The following is an 8,854-nucleotide window of genomic DNA, read 5'->3' as shown; positions in this document are numbered from 1 at the left end:
ACAAACTACAACAAAATGAGAAGAGAATGTTTGTCTACATTGGCGGAAATGCCGAAAAGTCCCGAGTGTATTATTTAGATAGCGGATAAGTCGAATAGATCCGAGTGTATTATTTAGATAGCGGATGAACCGAATGGACCTGAGTGTTATGTAGATAGCGGATAAGCCGAATATACCCGATTGCATTTTGTTGGAAGCGGATAACCGAATACACCTGAGTGCTATGTAGACAACGGATAAGCCGAATAGACCCGAGCGTTATGTAGATAGCTGATAAGTCGAGTAGACCCAAATGTCATGTAGATAACGGATAAGCCGAATATACCAGATTGCATTATGTTGCAAGCGGCTAAGCCGATTAGACAAGAGTGTGTTATGTTGACAAAATAGCCGAATAGACAAGACTATATTAGGTTGGAATAATAAGGTACAACTGACAGGCGAAGTTCGTTCAGTGAAACTATAGTGACAGTCCTCTCATCGGAAAATTACGCTTCGCAATATTACGTGTCTCATAATGATCGTAGTTTCCTCTTTTCCGTCTTGTTGCCTTGAATTTTCAGGGACTAAAATCATTTATCAAGAATGCCAGAATGTCGTTAACGCCATGCCCACCAACGCTAGCATTTAATATAAAACACTTCCTATTAACGCTACACACAAGCTGCGGTGGCACTGAGTGTGTTCAAACTTCCTCATGCGATTTAAACACCCGAGACAAGCGTGCCATATTAGTTTCCTTATCGACGGCGGAACCCGCGCCCCGTGTCATGCCATGACAATCTGTATACACTTGTAATAACTCATAGCTACATATTTGATGTGCGCCAATGTAGGTTTAGCATGCTATAATTGTTTTTGCTTGAAGGTTGTCATCAACATTAGAATCCGACGTCACGTTATCCGCTGTGGATGCCACCATGTTGCCGACTTCCGTGCCGCCTCCACTTTTCTGCCGCGCGGCAGCTGCGATAATAGTTTTTTGCCAATATAAATGTTTCTTTTGATTTGGCGAGACAAATAGGCATTCCTCGTTCACCATGGTAATATTGCTATACCTGACACGTGACAAAAAGTGTTGTCTGCAGACCAAGAACCTGTGTATGACAGACCCGCGTACTCCTCCTGAGATCGACACTGACACGGATAATCCTTCCCTGATACCAGAGAATGTTGTGCTATTCAGCAAACAATGTACTGCTTTTTATAATTTTGAAAAGCTGTATATTTTAAATGAAATCAATATTTTCATATACAATTTCCGTGCTTCTAGAAAATGATATGTCCATATGTGCAATGATTTTGCAAACAGATACATATATTTACTCGTAGGATAATACAATTACCTGTTAGTGGCATACATATATTATTTAAAAATCATTTATATGGTTTACCAATCAGATGAATTAAGTAAGAACCAGACATCTATATATATTTACCCTCTTTCTTCCAACTGAAGAATTTGGACTTTTTCTAAAATATAAATCACAAATTAAGGACTAATAATACCGATTTTAAACGAAAGGTGGGGGTTCGTTCTAAAATACAACTCGTAAAAAAAAAATAAAAAAATGTTAACTCAAAAAAAATGATGAAGCGAGCTGCCGTGACCCGGATTCGAACCGGGGTTCTTGCGGCCACAACGCAAAGTCCTAACCACTAGACGATCACGGCTACAACCCGCTCATGCTCACCGAGCGAGATTTTAGAAGGTTAACACTAGCAGCAGCCACAGGCGCTCAGCGGTAGCGGGGAAGTAATGCTGCTTGTTATATCAGATTGTATTAACACTACATAAATTGCTGTTATCCTCAACGTTTCATTTGAATGATTTTGTTCAGACATCGGCGTTGCGCCCAAGCTAGACCGTTGCCTTGATAGTTGCGCATCGAGGAAAACAAACAGTTTAGAAATGGTCTGATCGACAATTTCTTGGCTTTTTATTGAGAACGTAAACGAATGTCACAGGATTTATATAGGTCACTCCCGGGTTATATATAGATTTTTATTTCGGGAATATTTTTAATATCGGAGGGTTTCGTTAACACGCGCTTGATCGATATAAATCGATATTTTATATGGTGAACGTTAATATTATGGGAGGATGGTGACGTCACTTTCAACAAGAGTTTGAGGAAATATATTATTTACAACAGATGAAATGATAACAAGAAACAGAGTTTCGCTTATTTCAAAGAACACGAAGAGAAATACCGTACATTTCTTCTAATAGTTTTTCTATTCTGAACACGTTTCCAATTGCGGCGGGTAATGAAAGCCGGTTGGTATAAAGCGCCTTCAATATTTCAACAACACTGTTTCATTAGCTATGTTCAGTGTCTTATAAAAATAAATCCTGAATTTGTTCCAGGGAGATATATTTGTTTGGCGCATATATATATGGAACTTCGAGTATGAGACGAAATATGGCGCATTTTCAGTCACTTATACGTAATATAGTAGTCTAGCCAGCTGCACATGTCTCACAGTCCCTGAACCACATTATTTTCCCTACAGTCTAGCCCTCCCTGCAAAGCTAGAGCCCTAAACGAAGCAAGTCTAATCTGGGTTCCCTCTGGTACTGAATCTCGTTTTTCACAGGGGCTTCTTTTCAATGAATGGGTTTTCTTGTTGCTATTAAAATTACATACATTCAGAGACTAGGCGTTAGTCTATTATACGGATATACTGCATGCCCTGTTAATATTAGAGTAGAACATAAGTATATTCAACACACTGTATCAAAACACACCTGTAGACAAGTGGATACTGTTATTGTCAGGTACCACTTATTTGAATTTTTTTGATTACTATACTGTCAGGACAAAATCCTTTCAGGGAACAGGCGTTAACGATTGAGGGGAAATACACCAACATAAAATTGTATTTTGTGTCACTTCAGACAGCACAACACGCAACACGCAAGTCTCACGAATAAAACACGTGTACTAGGCAATGGAAAATGTGCTTTGGCGTTACTTACATCTCATGTCAATGTCGGTACTGTCGAATATTTATCGTCACGTAATCACTCTCTCAGATAAGGAAATATTTCATTTATGTTGTAATTGTTTCCTTTCGAGTACTGTACTTGCTTTGCAGGCAGTGAAGTACAGATGTGAACAAGAGGGAGAATGATAAGTAAATTAGTCGGAATTACCTATTTCTTGGGGTTACCAGAGACACAACCAGGCTATATATATATATATATATATAAAATAACAACAAACAAAGTCTGATCACGTGACGGGTTGTGAGTATCACCATCACGTGACGAAAACTGTGAAAATCTCGTGATGATGTTGGACCCACTTTGTCACGTAAATCAGAACCTTTTAGATTAAAATCAAAGGTCGGAAATTAGATGCTTGTTAAAAGGACATTTACGCTAGTAACAGACGAAATATGATGTAGCCTTGTGGTTAAAACCGTTCGCTCGTCACGCCGAAGGCAAAGGTTCAATTCCCCACAAAGGTTCAATGAATGAGGTTCATTTTTCGTGGCATTTGTGGTGATATTGCTTGAATATTTATTAAAGCTCTGAAAATGCAACTTTTTCATTCTTATTTGAGCGATTTTTAGTGGTTTTAGAGGTAGCCCATCGTGCCACAATGTATGGAGATCTGTTGCGGACACTCGAACAAAAGGATGTCTTATAGCCAGGTAAGGCGGTGTTCTTGCTCATATATTAAATTCAAGTCACAGATAACCAACTTTCAAGAGTATCAGCGTTTTGCATGTACATATAGAGAACCACTTACGTTAAAACACTTAACGCACCGTCTTCACTGTCGCCAGTATTTAAAATAGATTTGTTGTTGTGGTTGGACGCGGGCTGCATGTCGCCGAACCGGCCATTATTTCCATGGCTTTCAGGTGCTGTTGAAATACTACACTTAAGTATACATTCATTACCTACAAGCAGCAAGATATCAAGCCACACTTAGGTCTTACTTCGCTCAAAGAGAACTTTATATCATTAAAAGCTTTTAGTGTGAAACTGTTTGCCAGCCTTTGAGGTGTCAAACAAACAAAGCTCCCGTTTGCTTTTGGTCGGCCGCACGAACGAACAAATGGCGGACGTGTTCAAGGATCGCCTGTCGCTTATTTGTGGCGGACTTTCCGCAGCTAACAAACTGGTAACAGAGATTGAGCAAAGCCCCGACTGACCATTCGCATGACCTAGGCCACCTCCACCTCCCGAGCAGTTGGCAGCGTAACCAAATCACGTAGACCCTCGGAATTTCACCCGTGGGACTTGCAGTGACAACCAGACAGAGTTACTGACCTTGGATGCGAGGGCATCTGCTGACTATGTCAAACAAACGTGCTGTAATACAAGGTAGTCAACATGTCGGCGCTGCTTCTCCAGAACAGTGTCTGGATATATCCTTGTTACGTTACTCAGGCGTATCGACATGGTTTCATTTATACTGGCACGAGGTTATGAGAATTATGTTATATTTGTTTCACATTAGCACAAACGATTGTACCGGGGGTGGGGGGAATGAGTATACCCTCCAGGGCGAACCCCAGGGCGAACATCAGGCAAACATACGCATTTTTAGAGTGGATACTTTTGTCACTATCGTGTGATAAACACACTTCTTTTAAACTGAACCCAAAAACGTTAGTGACCATTAGTATGGATTGCACTAAGATCGAGTACACAAACACTTAAACTAAAAACACACCAGATCCATATATGACGTCATGTGCTCTTGTCTTCATTAGCGACAGTCCTTACCCAGGGCTGTCCCTTGACTCTTGCACGTCCCAGTCTAGCCCTGAAGGCTGTACAACATAAAGGCATTTTCCATACTTAGCCATTCATAACACAAGGTTACAGTGAATGAATTTATAGCTATAACAGAACACCCACTCCTCTTGGAACTGCATCTCACTTCGGCAATAAAACCGACATGCTTTCTAAACGATTTTATCGCCGTATCATATTTCAACAACGACCTTTAGTTCATCATGTTTTGCCTGTCTTCATCACGTGACCTTGGTCCTGTTTCCGGCTTGTTTTTTCTAAATGATGGCACGTGCTATGTTAATAGGGCTGACGTTGACAAGCGCACTATCGTTTGTAATAACCGCTTAATGGGATCGCTAATCAATTCAAACCGGTATCGATTTTGTCTGAGACAACAGGGTGTAGTTAAAAGTGTCCCTCTTGAATCACGTGACCTTTCCCTTATTCAAAATGGTCGCCAATGAACCGCGATTCCTAATGAGTGTTTTTATGTAGGGTTGAACAAACGTTGCCGGTCCAGCTCTTTGACTTGTCAGGCTTGCACTTTGTCGGATGACCGTCATCTTAACACGCTGTTGTAGTTTTATTTTATGAATTATAGATGTATCAATACTGATATAACAATATATCCGGGAAAACCATTGAATCATTTTATGGCAGTTTAACAGGTGCGTGTCCTTCGGTAGATCTTGCGAATTGGTATGTGACCGAACAGGAAGCTCCACACACAAAGATATAGACTATCGCTTAGTCTCTGAATATATATAATTTTGATTGTGACAAATAAACCCATTTAAATTGAAAAGGAGACCCAGGGAGACCAGAGATCCTGAACCTGGGGAAATCTAGACTTGCTTCATTTAGGGCTTTAGCATTGCAGGGTGGGCTAGGCAGTAGGGAAAATAATGTGGTTCAGGGACAGTGAGACAGACTAACAAAGATACTCCATGTATCTGAATAATCAAAATGGTGATACAACACTTACTCTTCCGTTAAACCCAGTTGTGTATTTGTCAGCAGACTGAAATGTCTCTAATGAGCAAAAGGGTTACATCCACGTTGTCGATGTATCTGTAGCGACACACGCCGCCAGGACGAAAGACCAGGTTCCCAGACCCCGAGCACACTAACCTAACTGTATAGGGTTCCTGTCTCAGGTGCATTGCCCTGTGTCAAACCGGGCTGGAGGAAGCGTTGTACACATTTCCGGCATATACATATATCGTTGATAAACTCCCTTGACATCTTGTAGGGCCCTTATGTGGCTTTATAGACTTGTACGCGTCTCTAAGGTAATAATTAATAGTTTAATTAATAATTTCCAGTTTAACAGAGTCTGTGTTTGATATACCCCTTTCAACATCAGCACGCGTACAGGTCTGGTTAGCCTTTCTCCAGGGCTGTACCGAATGCTAAGCCCATGGATGTATAGTAATTCTATCCTTTAAAGAGGCAAGTCTAGATAAGCGGACATGACCTCCGTCTGTTATTTATCATTTTTTTAGAAATGTTCATTTAAACTATAAATCATTACCTTAGAGACTTGTGCAAGTCTAAGGTCTGGAGTTTAACAGAATATGTGTTCAAAATGAATCCCTCTCACCATCTGTCGCCGTACAGTAGTGTGTACGCCCGACCTAACAAACCGTGTCTCTGTTTAACTACCGTATCTGATCTTGTTTGCCAAATGTTGTCGTTATTTCCACAAGGAAATGGATGAAACTTGTCTTCGTCAGTCTGTGATTGCTTACACCTTTGTTTATATGTTTTTATCACCTGAACTTGACAGGTAAACTACCTGTGGTCCCTCACGTCTTGGTCGGCGTCCCGGGCGGCGCCAGGGTGATGGAGAGAAACGCGGTTATTGATAGTAAATCAATTATTCAAATACACACACCTGAGCACCGTACCTGCGTGACTGACTATATCAGTTAGATCGGGAGTGACAACTTTATCTTAACCCCCCAATTCCACCCCACCCCTACAGCAGGTCGTGGAGTCTATGTACATCGGGGAGGCTGAGGGAGAACGTCTTCATGACCAGCAGTGCTGGAGTGCAGGGAGATGTGTGAACTTCGATTACTCGACTGTGTACAACATGGACGCCTGGGAAATGTCTTGTTACACAATGCATTTTTTTCTCATCTAATGCGGTTTCCTGATGTTGATTTCGTACTCTGATTTTACTTGTTTTTTATACTCTGGTTTGGTTTCGCTTCATAAAATACATATATTTCACTTTCATGTTGCAGTACCACACGATTATAACTTGTAGATTGCAATGTAATGTAGACGTGAATGCGTGTGTAAACGTACATATCCACGATAATGTAGATGTAAACATGAACGTGTAAATGGAAATGTATATGTAAAAATAAATATAAATGCATGTGTAAATGTAAACGTGAATGTTGAATGTAAACGCAAATATATGTACATGTGTGTGCAAATCTAATTGTAAATGTAAACATAAATATAACTGTGTATGCCAATGGAATTGTAAATCCAAACGTAAATGCTTATTGTATATAGACATCCCAACGTAATTGTAAATACATATTTACATATAGCATATCGACCAATGACGTATCAATTTCAAAGATCCTGTAGTATCCATAATAGTTAATCCCCTCACGCGTTTTGGATAAATATATATATATTTCAGAAGCAAATGCATGTATATATTTATTGGAAGACTTGTTAACGTTACATTGTAGCCTACTATGGACATGTACGTGAGGACGACATCTGGACATAAATGGTTCTAATGCTGAAACGTACTGAAATACTTCGTCAGATTTCCTTGTGAGCTCGTTTACATATTGACACATTTCAAGTTCACTTTCAGTATCAATATCCTTAAAAATCGCTAGACGAGAGTGTTTGTGGCTAGATAGCTTTGAACTGAATAGCAGCACGCCCGAGACTGCCTGAAACCTGTGTTAGTGGGCGAGGGAGGCACAGATACAGGGCTACTTGAGCCCCACTTCATGCTAGGCGACCCAGACTATGTATTAGCGGGCACTCCTCCAGCCCCCAACACGGGGACAGCTGTTACCCTCCCACCTGGGAGAAGGCGGGGGGTAGAGAGGGGATGATGTATACTTGTTCGTGCATCTTACCTTTGTCTGTCTCCCTGGCATTCCGGTTCTGTTTCACTTTTCACAAATGAATCTCTTTTGTAGTCATCCACTGAGTGTGTCCCTCTCGCTGTGTCTGTATTAGAGGTGTGACGATACAGAAATTTAATGATACGATACGTATCGCGATATCTTGGAACGATACGATGCATATCACGATATGTTTTCTTTAGTTAGTTTTTAATAGCAAGTGAAAGCGTAAATTTTGACATAACCGCCAATAGCCAGTGAACATTAACAATTTTAAGGCAAACGATACATATCACGATACGGAAAAACGTATCGATATATTTATCGTTAGATAAAGTATCACGATTATCGATACCATGATATATTTATCGTTAGATAAAGTATCCCGATTATCGATACCATGATATATCGTCACAGCTCTAGTCTGTATGTGTTTGTGTGTCCACGTATACGCGTTTGCATGTCAGTCTGTACCCGTCTGTTTGTCTGGTTGTACGCCGTTGTTTATTGGTATGTGTTTACTGCGTGCGTACTGCACACACAGCAACTTGTACACAGCATTACGTACTGCACACAGTCCAGGTATATGTGCCCTAAACCTCTGCATAATATTCCGTTTTGCCCACACAGCAGACAATACGCCATATACAACGCTCAGTCAATAGTACACAATATATATATATATATGGAAATCATGTACGTGCATGCATGTCTGCCTGTACGTGTATGTATGTATGTCTGTATGTATGTACGTGATTGTATCTGACTGTCTGTATGTGTATGTGTCAGTCTGTCTGCACGTGCATGTATGTCTGACTGTACGTGGCTGCCTGACTGTTTGTATGTGCATGTGTGTTTGTCGGACTGTACGTGCATGTGTATCTGTCTGTACGTGTCTGTCTGACTGTCTGCACGCCCATGTATGTATGTCTGTACGTGTCTGACCTTCTGTACGTGTCTGTCTGTATGTGTCTGTCTGACTGTA

The 8,854-nt window shown here is 40.7% G+C and overlaps 1 non-coding gene across 1 annotated transcript; it reads right to left on the bottom strand.

Annotated features, from left to right (window-relative positions):
* Positions 1 to 1,602: 1,602 nt before the first annotated feature.
* Trnah-gug lies at positions 1,603 to 1,674 on the bottom strand. The gene has a single exon. It is a non-coding gene; the product is annotated as a tRNA-His (tRNA).
* Positions 1,675 to 8,854: the final 7,180 nt, after the last annotated feature.

This window comes from Haliotis rubra, unplaced genomic scaffold (genome assembly GCF_003918875.1).
Source record: "Haliotis rubra isolate DU_JTF1 unplaced genomic scaffold, ASM391887v1 Scf25, whole genome shotgun sequence".
Taxonomy (NCBI): domain Eukaryota; kingdom Metazoa; phylum Mollusca; class Gastropoda; order Lepetellida; family Haliotidae; genus Haliotis; species Haliotis rubra.
Note: the sequence above shows the minus strand (reverse complement) of the source record. Positions and strands in the feature narration are given on the sequence as shown.